Here is a 17,391-nt window from a genome sequence, read left to right as displayed (position 1 = left end):
TAGCATATCACAGTACACAAATACTTTTCACTTCAAGGTTTATAAATCTTTTGATGGAAATTAATTAATATTAGGTTAAATCTTCACAAAGATTGCTATTCAACAATAGGTTATGGATATTCGTACTCGATTTTCAGGTTTAACTCATTGATATTATGAGTATTTGGGTTCTCGCTACAGCCCTAGGTCATCACCGATCATTGGGGGATTATGTTTTACAAACAGCCCTTGTTTTGAAGTAATTTCATTGAACTGTTGCATGAGTGAGCATCAGCCAGGAGTGTTTATATTATTTTGATTTGTCAAAAAACAGCCACCAGTGTTGAAAATAGTAAAATCTTTAAACACCATCTCCTTCTAAACCATTGATCTGTTTTTGAAAAAAAAATCAAGGAAATATTTCTTTGCTTGTGCTCTGCTAATTTGTTGAAAACCATCCTGATGTCAAAAAATGGCTGCGAGAACAGGTGAGTATATATGGCTCTATGTTTCTTGTTCGGTTTGAGCTGTGGATAATGGTAAGCAATATGTGAGTAAAACAAGATTTTTAGAAGATTCAGTCAGTTAATTATCAGAAACTTTTAAAAATCCTCTTCTTGAACAACAAAAAGCAGAGTTTTAATTTTGTTTTCAGACAATATTCCAGATCACACCTCTCGGAGTAACGGAATGGATGGCAGTGTTGAAGATATCCATACCAGTGATTATACTTGACGAGACTCTCAAGTTCATTGCAAGAAAGTTTACTGATGGTGAGACCTCCTATTTTGAGTTGGCCATCATAATGATTGTCTGGGCATTGTATATACCTTTAGCATCTGGTCTAGTTATATGAAGGACATTACAACCAGGTTAATACTGCGGGAGAATCACCATAATATACGTAAAAATCTACATTTTCATGATTTTAAACAATGGAATTGGGGAACATTAGACAGAACTATCAATGAAATTAGCTTTTAGGCAAAATTTGAGAAGTATACTTACAAAATATGAATAGATAGTGTCTTTCATTTGGAAAGAGTTTTCAGGAAAAAATATCCTTGAAAAAGTAAGCTTTGTAGGTGTAAGATAGACCAAGATAATTGTTTGGTTTCAGGATAAGGTCCAGGCATACTAGTGCTCAAAGCTTTTTTAATTGTAGTGTTCAAATGTTTGAGATGTATTGTTGATAGGAGTTATATTGTGATTAACAAATGGGTCTGTCAGGTAGTTATTCCTACCTTTCTCTTTACTCAGTTATTTCTCGTTTTTTTTGTTTTTTTTTTATATAGTGAAAATTAATTTTTATTATTTTGTGATTTCTCTCTTGGGTTGGACTTGGTTGTAATTGAAATTTATTGAAACTTTTCCCTGACAGTGATCATACTCCTGCTGTATATTTATGGATTGAAATTTGAATTACCTCCTTTTTTACCCTGTATTCTTGTATTACATCCCATTTTACCAAATCCCTCTCCCTGTTATGCTTCTTGTCACATTTTTCCGCTAACTAATGTTCCGAGTTTATTATTACTTCTATTTTTGTTTGTTCTTCTTGTGATTGTTTGAAGCCCATTTGGCTTCACTGTTTCAGTTTATGTCAACAAAACTGATTATCAAAGTTTAAGTACGATGAACATTAAATAACTTAACTGCAGAGAGAGAAAAAACATGTTTAAAGAGTTGTTGAACTGTTTTAAGAAAGACTAATGATAGTTATTTTATTTTTTCAATGAAAATATAAGAAATGAGGAAAGCCAGAGTTTAGTTGACATATGATTTGTTGAACACTTTATACACATTAAGGGATGATACTGGTGGCATGTTACACACTAAGGGAGCAGGGCTTTCTAAAGGGAGTTTCATGTTTAATCTATGCAAAAATGCAATCAACTTTTTCTATTTTGAAATTTACAGAACAAACTTGAAGCTCCTTTTTTCTTCATTCAGTTTACCAGTCTTCAAACGATAATTTGGATTCAGGGTTTTTACTTTTTGATGTTTTGTGTAAATAAGTTTAAAAGACATTGACAGTTATCTAATTTTATTTCATTATTGTATTTGTTCCATTGTTAGAATACCTGTCAAGTTGTTTGTGAGTAGGAAATAAGAGAATTCTATAGGTATGTCAAATGAATGAAGTAATGTAAATGTTATTTATTTTGAATCGTAAATTAGATTCCACTAGGCTTTAAATGTGGCAAGTCATTTTCAGTTGTGTGAAATCTTTATTTCAATGTAGATGTGATAATTCTTATTTCATAAATTTTGATAATTTTTAATTTTAACAAAAGTGAAAAAGAAAATTGTAGTCAAGAGGTAGTAAATTATTTTAAACAGATTATTTTTCTTTGTGCGCATAGTCCTGTTTTCCTGCATGGTGAATGTGTAATCAGAAAACTTCCCTATAGTGATGATTCTATTTAAATTGTAGCATTTAATGTAAACTCTTCTGATTACTTATTACATAACTGTTCAATATTTTTTCCACACCATGCAGTTTCTAATAAGTTTTAAAGTAACTTTGGTACTTTAAAGTCATGAATCAAAACAACATTCCACTTCGTTATTTATATGGCAATATTGCCATATTTACTCGTATATTATAGTGGAATGGATTATTTATAGTAGGTAATACAGTTTAATACATGTCTGATATTCCAGTGATTATAATGTTACTGTGTACCTTTTGTCTGTGTATGTGTTTTCATTAGTGATTTTTGCAGTATTTAATAAGGGTTTTTAGCAAAGAAAATTGTTTAATATGTAGATATTTTATTATGTTTTTAGAATTTATAACCAAGTTGAGATTCTTGTGCATAGTCCAAGCATTACAGCAGTTTTAGCATATATATTAAATCAACGTTTGACTTTGAATGACCCTTGTGTGACCTTGACCTGCATGTATTGTAACCTTGGTAGGCATGGCAACGGCTCATTCTAGTTGTAGTGGCTTTGTTTCATTCACTTTTTATTTCCTGTTTAATGTTTTGTGGCAGACAGTTTCAGCAATGTGAATTGTCAACATGAACAATTAAAAAAAATTAAAAAAAACAAAAAAAAAAACAGGTTTGAACAGTTCAGAAATATTTGTTTCTTCATACTACAGCATTGGAAGGGTATTTGATAATAACAAAAGAAAGGAAAATCAAGTGGAGATTTTTACAAGAAAAATATATACTTTTGCATATTAAGCTTGTTTGCAATGTAAAAAAAAAGGAAAACAAAGCATAAACTGTAGGCATAAAAATCCTGGAAGAATTGAGGTAAACAATATTTTTTCAGTATTAAGTATGTATGAAAATTACATGTCCATTTAAACAGAAGTATTTGGTGTTCTTTTATGTACACATTGCCCTTTCAAAAGCTCTGAAATATGTCATGCAGGTCAAGGGTATTGAACAAATGCTGGTCACATAATTTCAACTTGGTTAGTATTCAACATGAGCGTGTTGAAGGTAAACTAGGGTAGCACATTCCAGAAAAAATGTCATACATTTCATGTGCATTTCACACATTTTACATTATCTTCAATTAGGTACCAGTTTATATGAAGTATACAGATATTTTGCATGTTTTCATTTTTTATTTTAAAGAAAATCATTTTTGTGATTTGTATTTTGGCCATTTACTGGACTGCATTCAGCTTTAATTTAACCATATTTTTTAAACACATCATTAAATAAGATTTAGAGCTATATTGTTGAGATTTTGAATTATGTCCCATTTGCATCCATAAGATGTTTCACAGTTCAAATTTTTAATAAATCCTCAAAAAGAAAAGAAGTAAAATATGTAATACCCAGAATTACCTTGTATGTGAAAAATATGAATTAAAGAACTTGTTATAATACATAAGTTGTACATAGGCAATACAGTTACCAAAGTCACCATGTAAAAATCATTTGATCCTTCAACTTTTAAGCTTTTCAGAATTATTTCCTTTTTGTCAGTAAAACAAAGGTCAGTCTTACAATAACTGTAAGGTATGTTTATGACAAAGGTAACTCCTATGTTCTAAAGGCAGTATTGAGAAGATATTCTTTTAAAAAGTTTTCATGTTATTTTACAGTATAATTAAGCAAACATATTTTTTAAAAGATCAAGTTTGTCTTGTATCTTACAGAGGTAGAATTTCACCTTTTGTTGTAAACAATTTCTGAGGAGCTTAAAATTTTGAAATGAGTACATGAAATGATAGCAGTATAAATTAATCATTTTTGTGGATATACAAGTCCATTGGATTGTTACCAGTATGTATAAATTTTCCCTGTTATGACATGTAGTGCCAATTTTTGATTAAATTATGTGTCAATTGTAACATCCTTGTGTAAAAATAGCAAACAAACACATTTATATTAAAAGAACATTCACAATATATACTTGTGTTAGTGTAATTACTTAGTTTTGTTATTTACTGGAATATGAGGATCAGTGTTGTAAACAATAAACTTACCACACAAGAAACCTTTGAAGTGAGAATACTGTGTTGCTAGCAGTAGATCCTGAGATGAAATAGTGTCCAGAAACCTCATAGGCAAGTACCGGTATATGCGACTGGATCTTATATTTCCTCGACACTAAGTTGAACCGGGGAAAAAGGCATTGATTTCAAGTCGTTAGAAATTGATGTACATCAATTCTATACAGTACTGCAGGTGAATTCTTGTAATTATCATGTTTCGGAAACTCTGTCTGGTGAATTTGTACACTTCCAAACTTCTTTAGACTGATGTATATTAAACATCTTATTCTTAAAGGGAAATTTCTTGGTTTTAGCTCACCAGATCACAAGGTGCTTAAGGGGAGATACTTTGATTGCTCACCCTCCATGATATGCATTCTGCCTGTCAATATTTCCTTCAACATCTGCTCAGAAACTGTTTTGGTGGAATTTGATGAAACTTTGCATAAATTGGCCTCGTCTAAACTTGTTTGAACAGTTGTACTCCATTACACATACAGCTAAAGATAGAAAAATGACAGCTGATTTTGAATTGATTTCATAGAAATTTTTCTCAGATGACCCTCTTCCAAGAATGGTAAAAGTATAATAAAATGCGTGTTAGAAGTGGGTCTGGTACATTACCCTATATGTTTATTGTTGGAACTGTAAACATCTTTTTGTTAGAAACTGTATAATTCCACACAAATTTGTTTGGGTGACCAGTATTTTCAGTCTACATCGGGTTTGTCATGAAACTTGGTATTAGATAGCATGGTAACTTTTTATGTTCCGGTTGTTTTCATCCGAATTCATTGGAACTTTGTATACATAGTCAACATGAAGTTGATATGCACATATTTTTAGGACTTTGTGTCCTGATTATTATTTTTTTGAGTTATGCCCATTTCTTGGACTTGGCCATATGGCAACTGCATAGGTACTCATCTCCAACAGATTCCATCCAGTTCAAATGAAACTTGATAAATTTCAACATCTAGTGGACATGCATATGTTTTGCACTTTGAAATATTACAACTAAATCAAAACATTGTATACTCAATTCCTATAGTTTCCATCTAGTTGAAATGAAACTTGGTATACTTCCAGCATTGTGGGGACTTCCATGTCTGTTTATTTCTTCTCGAGTTATGGTCCTTTCTTGGACTTTGAAATATTACATCTACATCACAACATTTTACTCAACTTCTACAAGTTCCATCTTTGAAATACGTAATCAGCATTAAGCAGACATGTGCATTCTTGAACTTTAATTTAATGTTTGATTAGTTGTTCTGGAATTACAGCCCTGTTATGTAATTTATTATTCTATCAACTTTTAGGAAATCTACTGGTCAGAAACTGCCTGCCTAATTTCAAAATAATTTCAGAGGAATGTTCCATTGGTGAGGCCCTAACAGAACTGCTTCAGCCATTTTAATCCGTCATAATCATGGCAGCCAAGGGGCATGCCTAATTTTCCCCATATTACTATATGGAAAACTGACAATTTTCTGAATCTACTGTCCAGGTTTCAGAATTATTTTGTAGCCAAGTTTCTTGGATGACCCTCTACCACATATGTTCAAGCTGTTATGATTACTCCCATTTTTTTTTTCAGACTGAAATTCCTGCTATCTTATTTTTAGAATAATATCAAACATAATTTCCTTCCTTGAGCTACCAAGATTGTTAACACCATATTTATTTGTTGAAAAAACATGTAGCATCCTATTTAATTCAAGGCCATTTTTTGGAGGATGCGGGGAGGGGATGGCGATCTTTTACTAAATTATTCAGGCAGAAGGGGCTGCTAGTGGTGGGGCCAATTTTCATATGTACTTTTTTTATGTGTTTTAGATGTGAAACTTTGACGAGAAATCTACTTTTGCCCTCCTACTGTATTTAGATACTCATTTTGTTTTTTGGGGGTACCCATTGTAGAATTAATTTCCATATAAATTTATTAATCTGTACATATACAAATTTCTTCCAGTTGTTAGATTTGACTTACAAAAAATTTGGCAAGGTTATTTTTTGTCCACTTTGGTTTGAATTATTCCATATGAAATTTGCCATGCATAGTTTATTACCTTTGGTTGTAATTGCAGACAAAATTGACGATATCTTCTAGCTACAAGGTAAACAAGCAACTTGTTATTGTTAACAAAAAATGTACATGTTATTGGATTTCATAACAGTTGTATATACATGCAATAATAATAACGGTATGTACATGTTATATGATAGAGCTTGAATCTGTCACATACATGTAAATATTGTGCAGTCGTTGATATGAATGTTCATATTTATAAGCAAGTAAAACAGGAAGTATGCATGGTTTAGCTTTAAAAAAAGCTTTTACAGTGACCCCAGTATAATTCATTTCCAAAATGTATACACCAGATTTAGATGTTATCTGCTGTAATGACAAACAAAGTTGATAGCAATGAGAACTCCTCAAAATGAGTGAAAAAATTCTACAAATCCAGAATATAGCCTTGAACAGTGTTTGAATTACACACAAGCAGGGCTCCGGAAATTTTGATAACTCAATCGGTCCGAAACGAAAATCATGACATCGGCGCTACCCCACCCACCGCAATCCCAATATTACATATTTTGTAAAACGTGATAGAGTAAAGAAATAAGCATGTCATGCATCAAAACAAAGTTACCGGTCACTGCGAGTTACCATACAATGAAGACAGTGTTTCAGTGTTATGTGTGATCGTTACTTTGTTTAAATTTCGATGTTTTTCCTGCTTTCCTGCAGGGATAAAATTGCCGGCATTGACATCGTGTACATAACTAGTCTAAAAGCCAACGCACGTGACTTCGGTACCGTATACACGGCAGATACTTTGTGATGTTTCCTCATTCTTTGACGGAATTCTATAAAATACAATGCGTCAAAGTGAATTACACGACACATATTCTCTGCTAAACAGCCTCAGTATTTTAAGAATACTCTGCCGCGGACCGAATGTGTGTTATGTGAACGCTGAGATCGAATTTTCCACATGTATAGTACCAAAAGGTCACTTGGGTTGGCCACGCATATTTCATTTCACTTACGTTGTACTTCAATAAGCAACTACATTATATAAAGTTATATGTCCTCTTCTGATGTAAACAAAATTTCATTCTGAAACGTTTTTTAAAAGACCAATTTGATAAACAGCGCCACTTCGGTTTTCTTTATCATTCATGTTTGCCGGTCCATTTTTTCTTTTTCTTTTTTGTACAATCGGGTTTCAAAGACGATTTTCTGCACTTGTTTCAACTGGAGCCTCAACAAATGAATCATGTAATTTTTTCAAATCAAGTAATTATAAAAAATATTTTTATCGGTTTTCCGTATGATGTCTTTTTAAATCAGACCTATAATGTACATGATTAAATGCAGTGACCATTTGTTTTTTACCCGTGATCAAACATAACCTTTTTTAATAAACCATCCGTCGGATTCTAAATAAAAGAAGTGGATCCCCGTCGAAATGATTTGGATCCAGTCAGAAACATTTGGAAACCAATCAGAAATGTTTAATACATGGCAGTCGGCTGTCTGCTAACATTAAACGATGTGCCGTGCGAGCGCTGATTGCGTCACATGCTAATTACGGACCGATTATCGAAGTGACAATCAGACCGATTGACACGTTTATTGATTATCTGAGGGTGCGACCAACAATTTTCTGCTTGGCAGGTGATCGTGTATTGAGATATCAGACCGAAATTTATACTTTTCACCATTTTTACGGGACCGATTTTTTTTGTTTTTTCACTTCACGAATCGGTCTGAAAAGTCAAAAATCGGTCCAAAACCAACAAACCGGCAAATTTCCGAAGCCCTGCACACAAGAGTGCCCACATTTTGTCTGAGAAAGCTGAAGAACCTCTAATTGTCCAATTTACTTTGTAAAACAAGGAAAATAGAAGCATAAGTGATAATATCTTCAAAATTTAGAATTTACTGGGGATGATGTTGATCCTACAGTTGCACAGAAAACACGTTTTTTGAAGGGTAATGATTTCCAATCTGCAACAAGGCCATGGTTACATTAATTTTGTGTTGTTAGTACACTTGAAACAGCAGGGATACAGAAAATACCTTGTCATTCCACCCTCAATCTAGTTGCAGTGTTTTACAAACAAATAGATATTGAATGCATAATTCTTGTTACAAGAACAGATATTGGGCTGGCAATTATAAAATACCCATGCAAACAGCCTGGTTTACCTTGAATTGTGCAGAACTGTTAAATGCATACAATTTGTAATGATATAGAAACATGCATAAGAAATCTTAGCCATGTCATGTACATATACCTCCTTTGCACAAAATAACTGGCCCAAATGCATTTAGAACAAACGCGTCCACATGTTGTATCTATTATTTAAGGAGATCTCAGTGATTGTTTTCATAATGTAGAATACACACATAAATTCTATGAAAAAAGTTTGAATTGTTTATCTCCAATCAGTATTTAAAAGATAAACACCCTCTTATTTCATAAAGACAGGAGTCGTCCTCAATCATGCTATGTGTCTGATTCTGTATATTATCAGGCAGTCAGTAAACATTGTTGCAAATGAGCACTGCATCTTAAATTGTATTGGAGATTGCAACTTAACTACACTAAAGTATTTGTGCATGCGAGATATGGGGCTATAAACTGAAGAAGATCACAGCGGGAACAGGATACAAAACTTTACTGTCATTTGACTATAATTTGTATAGTTGTGTGAATTGTTGCTACCATGAAAAGGTTTGGTTTCCTTGCTAGATGAACTTTAAGGTGCCCATGCCAGGTTATGGAATTGTATAATTTAAACAAATATAATTATTAATGGCTTTGAGAAAATGGAATGTTCAGATATTGAAACCTGAAATAGTTTCACTGTAAATCTTTTAAATTTCAAATATATCTCTCAATCTTTTAGAATTCCACCTGGCAATGCACCTAATGGTTATTGAATGATAAACATCCAGGAATGGTTTAAATGTTCACATTTTATTGAAGGGTACATCGTTTTTAGCTTGTTTGATTTTTAGCTCATCTGATTTTTTGAAAAAAAATGATGAGTTATTGTCATCACTTGAGCGGTTGTCGGTTGTCGGCGTCGGCGTTGCCTGGTTAAGTTTTATGTTTAGGTCAGCTTTTCTCCTAAACTATCAAAGCTATTGCTTTGAAACTTGGAATACTTGTTCACCATCATAAGCTGACCCTGTATAGCAAGAAACATAACTCCATCTTGCTTTTTGCAAGATTTATGGCCCCTTTTGTACTTAGAAAATATCAGATTTCTTGGTTAAGTTTTATGTTTAGGTCAACTTTTCTCCTAAACTATCAAAGCTTTTGCTTTGAAACTTGGAATACTTGTTCACCATCATAAGCAGACCCTGTACATCAAGAAACATAACTCCATCTTGCTTTTTGCAAGAATTATTGCCCCTTTTGGACTTAGAAAATCAGTTTTCTTGGTTAAGTTTTATGTTTAGGTCAGCTTTTATCCTAAACTATCAAAGCTATTCCTTTAAAACTTGCAACACTTGTTCACCATCATAAGCTGACCCTGTACAGCAAGAAACATAACTCCATCCTGCTTTTTGCAAGATTTATGGCCCCTTTTGGACTTAGAAAATATCAGATTTCTTGGTTAAGTTTTATGTTTAGGTCTACTTTTTCTCTTAAACTATCAAAGCTATTGCTTTAAAACTTGCAACTCTTGTTCACCATCATAAGCTGACCCTGTACAGCAAGCAACATAACTCCATCCTGCTTTTTGCAATAATTATTGCCCCTTTTGGACTTAGAAAAATCATTTTCTTGGTTGAATATTATGTTTAAAACAACTTTTCTCATAAACTATCAAAGCTATTGCTTTAAAACTTGCAACAGTTTTTCACCATCATAAGTGGACACTGTACATCAAGAAACATAACTCTATCCTGCTTTTTGCAAGAGTGATGGCCCTTTTTAGACTTAGAAAATCATGGGTAGGACAATATTTCTATTATACAAAAAAAAATCAGATGAGCGTCAGCACCCGCAAGGCGGTGCTCTTGTTTTATTGTCAATTGATTTTTGGAGTCTAGTGTCCACATTGGTGTTAGTTAAAAAGTTTTTTAGGTCCAACTTTTCTCAAAAACTAGAAGAGCTACAGCTTTGAAACTTTGCACACTTGTTTATCATCATTAGATGACTATGTAGGCCAAAAACCATAACTCTGATAAGCATTTTGTCAGAATTACGGCCCCCTTTTAAGCTATAAGACTATATGAAGTATAAGGAGAGCTATCCTACTCGCCCCGGCGTTGGCGTCTTTCCATGTCCCCACCTTGGTTAAAGTTTTGGTGCACTTTCTCTTTTTTCAACTTATCTCTGTAATTACTTGATGGATTTGATTCAAACTTGAAATACTTATTCCTCATCAAAACCCACATCATATGACACAAGGTGCATAACTCTGGCACCATTTTTTCATGAATTATTCTCCCTTTTTACTTAGAATTTCAGGTTAAAGTTTTGTAGCACATTCACTCTACCTCTGTTATTACTGAATGGATTTGATTCAAACTTAAAATAGTTGTTCAGCATCATCACCCACATCATATGACACAAGATGCATAACTCTGGCACAATTTTTCATGAATTATTCCCCTTTTTACTTATAATTTCAGGTTAAAGTTTTGTAGCACATTCACTCTACCTCTGTTATTACTGAATGGGTTTGATTCAAACTTAAAATAGTTGTTCAGCATCATCACGCACACGATATAACACAAGATGCATAACTCTGGCAGCAATATTTAATGAATTATGGCCCTTTTTGCTTAGGATATACTTATATAGTGTTTTGATACATTTTACTTTACCTCTCTCATTACTTTAAGTTGATATTTTTGACATAGACTCAGGCTATAGTGCAATATTTTCATCCACAATTGGAGTCATTAAACACTCCAGTGACAGCTCTAATTTCCTCAGATGTGCCCAGTTTCACTATCCAGCATCGAAATAGTCAAGCGCGCTGTCTCCTGTGACAGCTCTTGTTGTGAGGTATTGTGATCGCTCAGCGTCCGGCCGTCTGTCTGTCGTCCGTCCACACTTTTCTTTAAACAACATCTCCTCCTAAACCAACAGGCCAATTTTGATGAAACTTCACAGGGATGTTCCTTGGATGGTCTTCTTTAAAAATTGTTCAAAGAATTGAATTCCATGCAGAACTCTGGTTGCCATGGCAACCAAAAGGAAAAACTTTAAAAATCTTCTTCTCAAAAACCAGAAGCCCTAGAGCTTAGATATTTGGTGTGAAGCATTGCCTAGTGGACCTCTACCAAGTTTGTTAAAAAAAATTGACCCCGCCCCAGGGGTCACTTGATTTTACATAGGAAAATCTTAAAAAATCTTCTCAGAAACCAGAAGCCCTAGAGCTTAGTTATTTGACATGTAGCATTGCCTAGTGGACCTCTACTAAAATTGTTCAAATCATGACCCCGGGATAAAAATTGATCCCGCCCCAGGGGTCACTTTATTTTACATAGATTTCTATAGGAAAATCTTTAAAAAAAATTAAAAAATAAACCAGAAGGCCTAGAGCTTAGATATTTGACATGTAGCATTGCCTAGTGGACCTCTACAAAATTTGTTCAAATCATGACCCCCGGGGTCAAAATTGACCCCCGCCCCAGGAGTCACTTGATTTTATATAGGAAAATCTTAGATATTTGATATGTAGCATTGCCTATTAGACTTCTACAAAATTTGTTCAAATCATGACCCCTGGGATCAAATTGACCCCGTCCCATGGGGTTACTTGATTGTACATAGAAAAATCTTCAAAATTTTCTAAAAATAAACCAGAAGGCCTAGAGCTTAGATATTTGACATGTAGCATTGCCTAGTGGACCTCAACAAAATTTGTTCAAATCTTGACCCCCAGGGTCAAATTGACCCAGCCCCAGGGGTTACTTGAATGTACATAAGGAAATTTTCATAAATTTGCTAAAAATAAACCAGAAGGCCTAGATCTTAAAGCTTTAGCTAAGAAATTTGTTCAAGCAAGCAACTCTACTCAGATGAGCGATATAGGGCCATCATGGCCCTCTTGTTTTACTTAGTAAACTTCCAAGGTCAAGGTCACAGAGCTCAAAGGTTAACAGGGTATATTTCATGTCCAGTCCATAACTCTGCCATTCATCAAGGGAATTTGATATGTTTAAGTTCTCTTTTCTTGCATGCTTACTATAGCTTTGAAACCTCTGAAATTTTTGTCATCAATTAAGATGAGTAAAAAGGCCAAGAAACATAACTCTTTTTAGCTCACAAGGTGAGCTATTGTGACCGCTTGATGTCCGTTGTGCGTTGTCCGTCGTCTGTCAACAATTTCTAAAAAAGTCTTCTTCTTGAAAACCACTGGGCAGAATTACACCAAACTTCACAGGAATGATCCTTGGGTGGCCCTCTTTCAAAATTGTTCAAAGAATTGAATTCCATGCAGAACTCTGGTTGCCATGGTAACCAAAAGGAAAAACTTTAAAAATCTTCTTGTCCAAAACCACAGGGCCTAGGGCTTTGATATCTGGTGTGTAGCATCATCTAGTGGTCCTCTACCAAAATTATTCAAATTATCCCCCTAGGGTCAAATATGGCCCTGCCCCGGGGGTCACATGGTTAATATAGACTTATATAGGGAAAACTTTGAAAATCTTCTTGTACAAAACCACATGGCCTAGGGCTTTGACATTTGGTATGTAGCATCATCTAGTGGTCCTCTACCAAGATTGTTCAAATTATCCCCCTAGGATCAAATGTGGCCCTGCCCCAGGGGTCACATGGTTTATATAGACTTGTATAGGGAAAACTTTGAAAATCTTCTTGTACAAAACCACATGGCCTAGGGTTTTGATATTTGATATGTAGCATCATCTAGTGGTCCTCTACCAAGATTATTCAAATTATCCCCCTAGGATCAAATGTGGCCCCGTCCCAGGGGTCCCAAGTTTTACATAGACTTACATAGGAAAAAAAGTTTAAAAATCTTCTTGTCTGAAACCAAAACACTTAGACCTTTGATATTTGGTTTGTAGTATTGTCTTATGGTCCTCAACCAAAATTGTTCAAATTGTACCACTTGGGTGAAAAGAGGCCCAGCCCTGGGGGTCTCAAGTTTTATATAGACTTATATAGGAAAAAAGCTTTAAAAATCTTCTTGTCTGAAACCATACGACCTAGGCTTTTGATATTTGGTATGAAGCATTGTCTAGTAGTCCTCTACCTAAATTTTTCAAATTATGCCCCTGGGGTTAAAAGAGGCCCCACCCTGGGGTCACTTAGTTATTATGTGAGTTATATGGGAAAAATACTTAAAAATTATCTGATCCTATTTCCAAGACTGTTTAATTATAATTACCTGATGACCCCAAGTAATATGATGTCACTTGACTGTGAACTTGACCTACTGACCTACTTTCTTGTTTTTTTAAGATACAGCCTTGAAATTTTGATGACATACACAGTTTTGCACACAAATCGTAGAACTGAATTTCATTGACCATGAATGTGACCTACTGACTTTCTTAATTTTTATCATCAGTTTGACATTTGAAACATGTAGCTCATATTACTCAGGTGAGCGATCCAGGGTCATCATGACCCTGTTGTTTTTTAACATATTGTCCAGCACTTGCAGGAAAGTGTTGGCACCCACAGGTGGTGCTCTTGTTGAACCATAAGCAAAGCTTGAGAAGGCAGAAGTTTTTATTGCTGAAGCAAAATATTTGTTCTTTTGTTCAATTTTTTTACTTAAAAGGCTGGTGAATATTGGTCCTATTCTATTACTGAGTTTTCCCATATATAGCAGAATTCCTGGATGTTCAAACTAGATGTGACTGTTACATGTAACATTTTTGAATGAAACACTTAATGTACTTGCACACTTATAGCAGACAGACAAAGAATACTGTAGGTAATCAGCCAGATTATTGAAATATTGTACCTTTGGAATAGATGTTGTAAACATATTGTCATAGTGTACTAAAAGCATGTTTCTATAACTGCCATGTGATATCTACAGTGAAAACAATAATGAGTCTTTGGGGATTTTTTTTTTGTTCCCCCCAAAAATGTGTGGGGCAATTGGATTTACCCTTGTTCATATGACTGTCCATCCTTCTGAATTATTGAAATGCATATCCTGAGAAGTATTTAACCTAGAGTCATTGATTATAAGGCTCTTGTTCAGCTTGTGAAATTATGCAACTTGTGGTTTTCTTTAGACTTTCATTCAGCCAAGCCAGAGTTATAGCCTGTGACTTTGTAAAAACATGTGCACAAGTTTTAGTTGTATATATCTATAGTGTAAACCATTTGGAGAATGCTTGACTAATAGACAACATGATACTGGGTTATAAAATTTTAGGAATCTAATAATTTATACATAATCAATCTATATTGATTTCCTGAACAGTACGAAAGTTCTTTTTTCAATTCTAATAATAGATGGTCTTTAATACGCATTTTGGTAAAAAATAGTTGTGATTTTTAATATCCAAATGAAATTTAGTAGCGTATTTTCAGGACTTTATGAAAACAAGTAATAATTATGTCTCCCACCACACAGTGGTGTGGGAGACATATTGATTTACTCCTGTCTGTGTGTCTGTCTGTCACAAAGCTTGTCCGCACTCTAAGTCGAACATTTCTCATCCGATCTTCACCAAACTTGAACAAAATGTGTGTGCCAATAAGTCCTCGGCCAAGTTCGATAACTAGCCAAATCGGCCCAGGCACTTCGGAATTATGGCCCTTGAATTACCGAAAAACGCTCAGATTTTAGGCGCATTCCTGGAGCCAAAAGGACCCCTATACTACTGATGAGTAGTATAGTAGTCCTTTTGGCTCCAGGAATGTGCATGCAATCTGAGTAGTATAGGAGTTCTTTTGGCTTGATGAATGTGCATGCGCTCTAGTAGGGCAAGTTCGATAATGAGCCAAATCGGTCCAGGCACTTTGGAGTTATGGCCCTTGAATTACCGAAAATCGGCCTTTTTACTCTTGTCCATGCTCTTAGTCGAACATTTCTCATCCAGTCATCACCAAACTTGAACAAAATGTGTTTGACCATAAGTCCTCGGCCAAAGTAACTAGCCAAATCAGCCCAGGCACTTTGGAGTTATGGCCATTGAATTACCGAAAATCGGCCTTTTTACTCTCGTCTGCGCTCTAAGTCCAACATTTCTCATCTGATCTTCACCAAACTTGAACCAAATGTTTTTGACCATAACTCCTTGGCTAGGTTCATCAACTAGCCAAATCGTCTGAGGCACTCCAGATTTATGGCCCTTGAATACCCAAAATCGGCCTTTTCAAAGGTATATTTGTTGAGTAAACAGTGTATAAAGACTGACTTGCTATTTAGATGATTAGGCAGTTGTGGGAGACATGCGCTTTTCTCAAAAGCAACTCTAGTTTTAAAACTAATAATATTTCTACACTCATTAGTTGTTTAACAAAGAACACATTGCACTCTCTTCCCATCCAACCAGAATACAATGATGCCTAGACATCTAAATCTAACATCTATATGCTGTTGTAGATATGACATTGCGACCAAGATCCAACTTTGGTACAATGTCAGTGTTTGCTATGTTTCAAGTCTAGGTTAGATCTTCATGAGACTTGGTTGGAATGTTTGTCTGTTTTAAATGTAAGGTAGATATGTAACTAGGACACATGAGAAAAAACTAGGCCATTAGGTCAGATCATAGAAAAATCTTTGTTAATACTTTAAGAGGCAACTTTTCCCACTTGATCATAATGTCTTTGTCAGAATGTTTGTCTGTACGATATCTAGGTCCAGTTCAAAAGTGGCATACCTAACGTCAGAAACTATGTCACTAGTTTAATGAACTGCATAAAGGATTTTCACCAATCCTAGGTCAAGGGCCTCTTCAGGTGTGCAACTTAGACCCTCGTGTTTCTTGATGATGTTTTGCAGTGTCCGTACTCGCCCCCATCCCACCCCAAAATGACATCCCAGCTCAGGGTATTGGTATTATGAAAGTGGTTTTAGTAAGTCTTGCATTATCAACAAGTAACATACAACTATTTACTGACAGGAAGTGGGGGCACCAGTGTCCAGTGGACACAAATTTATAGCAAAAGTTGTACTAGAAAAGGAGAATATATCTAATAATTATTTTTTATCAAATTCTGTATCATCCCACCATGATATTCTGGAATATGACCAGCCTTATTGGATCAGTTTACTCAAGGTTACTTAAGACCATCAAAACATAACACCCACTACCCCATCATCTGATCAGCATACCCATTGTTATGTAATTCATTGTATATATCACATGTATGTAAGAGCAATATTTGTATAAATACTACTTTCAAGCAAGAAAATTGATTTCAGTTACTGACATGGTATGGAATAAGGAAATTTCACTTAACTTGTAGTTTTGGAGTTGCTTCTATATAAACTGTTTAACCAACCAGAAGTTTTAAACTTAATAGTGTTTTAACTGCAATAACTTGAAATATTACACAGAATTGCTCATATTTGTATTTATTTTTAAAGTCTATCATGAAATACATAGCAAAATTCTGAAGAGCAGAAATGTTTGAAATGTTGACATTACTGTAAAAACTTGAATATATTACGCAGGGGTTTTTTTTCATTTTCACAAAGGGGTTGTATTATACACCAAAGTAGAGCTTCATACAATTTTAGCTCACCTGTCACGTAGTGACAGGGTGAGCTTTCGTGATCATCCGTCCGTCGTTGTCTGTCCGCAATTTCTTGTGAACACGATAGTGACCACATTTTGCAATCAATTTTAATTAAACTTGCACACAACTTGTATTGGTATAATATCTTGGTTCCTTTTGAAAACTGGACAGATCCCATCATGGGCTCTAGAGTTATGGCCCCTTAAAGGGCCAAAATTT

At 34.6% G+C, this 17,391-nt stretch overlaps 1 long non-coding RNA gene across 2 annotated transcripts in view; it reads left to right on the top strand.

The window, feature by feature from the left end:
• The first annotated feature begins 534 nt into the window (after window positions 1-534).
• The window catches only part of LOC123534243 (uncharacterized), a 32,444-nt gene continuing 15,587 nt past the window's right edge, over window positions 535-17,391 (top strand). Inside the window, exon 1 of one of the 2 annotated variants that reach the window (XR_008366434.1) lies at window positions 535-752. This is a non-coding gene — a long non-coding RNA (uncharacterized LOC123534243). Of the gene's footprint in view, window positions 2,106-17,391 lie in introns of both variants that reach the window. The other variant, XR_008366435.1, reaches the window with a different exon arrangement.

The sequence above is a fragment of the Mercenaria mercenaria genome, chromosome 12 (assembly GCF_021730395.1).
Source record: "Mercenaria mercenaria strain notata chromosome 12, MADL_Memer_1, whole genome shotgun sequence".
NCBI classification, from domain to species: Eukaryota; Metazoa; Mollusca; class Bivalvia; order Venerida; family Veneridae; genus Mercenaria; species Mercenaria mercenaria.
Note: the sequence above shows the minus strand (reverse complement) of the source record. Positions and strands in the feature narration are given on the sequence as shown.